Source organism: Macrotis lagotis, chromosome 6, assembly GCF_037893015.1.
Source record: "Macrotis lagotis isolate mMagLag1 chromosome 6, bilby.v1.9.chrom.fasta, whole genome shotgun sequence".
NCBI classification, from domain to species: domain Eukaryota; kingdom Metazoa; phylum Chordata; class Mammalia; order Peramelemorphia; family Peramelidae; genus Macrotis; species Macrotis lagotis.
The window spans coordinates 221,996,694-221,998,593 of NC_133663.1; the positions used below are offsets into that span (position 1 = coordinate 221,996,694).

Consider the following 1,900-nt stretch of genomic DNA (forward strand, 5'->3'; position numbering starts at 1 on the left):
TTTATCCATTTCCCTGTTCACCTTGGGGAAAAAAACCCCTAATAATGGTATTTCTAGGTCAAAGGGTTTATAAAGTTTTGTAACTCTTTGGACATTATTCCAGATTATAAGCCCTCTCTGAACATTTTTTTTATTTAAAAAAGTATTCCTTTAAGATACTTTTTAAAAAAAAGATTTTTGAGTTCAAATTTTCCTCCTCTCTTTGAGAAGACAAGCTATTTGATATCAATTATACATGTGAAATCAGCAAAACATATTTCCTTTGAGGAGATGCCCATCAATTGGGGAATGGTTGAGAAAAATTGTAATATATGATTGGATTAGAATATAATTGTGCTATAAGAAATGATGAGGGGAATTGTTTTTTTTAAAGCCGCAAAATTAACTTTATTTCAATATTATACAGTTATTTAAGGCTTGATTATAGCACAACATATAAAAAGACATTTTTTAAAAACCAGAATTTTGTTCTCTCAAATAAGAACAGAAAAATCTAAAATACTGTCAGCACAGCTTTTACAGATCCTGATAATAAAAATATTTCAGACTCAAAGAAGTGATATTCTGGGACAAAATGTATTAGTCGTCATATCTGTTGGATTCATTCATATTATCAAAATTTTTTTAGCTACTCCCAGGAACAAATAAAAATTTAAAAACAAAGAATCCTAATATTTCTCCCTCATTTGGTACATTCATTACCTCCTTACTAAAAGTTTTACTTAAACTATGAATAAAACACAGGCTGAACACCAGCTATGCTGAGTTAGCGCTCAGCCCTGAGTATCTTCTTCCATCTACTGAGCAATGTTGCACTGTGTTTCTGTGCTTATCTACTTTAGCCAAAAACACAATAAAATTAGGAGAAAGTGAATCCTCTCTAATCCATGATGTCAATCCTATCAAGTACACACAGAAAGTGGCATAATTATGCCCAGCACAATGGAGTATTCGTTTGCCCACTTAAAGTTTAATCAATGAAATGAATGCCTCAACTCTATTAAATTCTCTTAAGGGAAATTTGATTTGAGAATCACATATACATTATTTTCCTCCCCTTGCTCTTCATTCGCTGACAGGAATTTTGTAGGCCACCATGCTATTTACTTTGTGGATGGTAGTAGTAAAGGACCGAAGGCAAACCTCTTCAGAATTGGCAATAAACTGTGGCCCAGATTCTTCCCATCTTTCAGGGACTACAAGTTCTTTGTCTGTGTAAATGAGTAGATCAAATGCACAAACTGCTTGTAACAATGGCAGAAATGTCACGGTGGCTGTAATTTGTCGGATCACTGAACGAATTTCATCTTGGATAGATTTCACTGATTTTTCTCTTGGTGCACTGTCTTCTTTTGCGGTCTTGTCACATTCAATATCAAACTGCCACCGTTCAAGGACTTCATTACTTTCAATATTCGAAATCACCACCACCAATTTCTGAACAGAACAACTGTACAACCAGTCTTTCAGCTGGTCCACCACATTATTCAAATATTTTATGAGATCAGGATTGGTTGTTACAAGCAAAGTCAGTCCATATTTCTGTACCCGAGTAAAGGTTTCAAATGGGTATATCCCTCGCTGATATAAGATACTGTTGATGTCAAATGAGAAGAACTCGGCGACGATTTCAGCACTGCCCCTCAGGGTGATACCCTGGTCCCGGGTGAACTGCTGCTCCATGGCCGCGATCACGGTTGCCACGGAGCCGCGGGAGGCCGAGCTTCCCTTCCCACAGAGGGGAATTGTTTCAGAAACACTTGAAAAGGACTTTCAGCCAAGATGGAGGGGAGAAGACAGGCACTGCGCGCTAAGGTCTCCTGATCTTCCCTCATATATAATAGGAGAAAACCTCTTAACAGAAATTTGATAGACAAAACCCAGAAGAAGCTAGGAGAAC

The 1,900-nt window shown here is 36.9% G+C and overlaps 1 pseudogene; it reads right to left on the bottom strand.

The window, feature by feature from the left end:
• Positions 1–509: 509 nt before the first annotated feature.
• On the bottom strand, positions 510–1,694 carry LOC141492041 (mitotic spindle assembly checkpoint protein MAD2A pseudogene; annotated as a pseudogene).
• Positions 1,695–1,900: the final 206 nt, after the last annotated feature.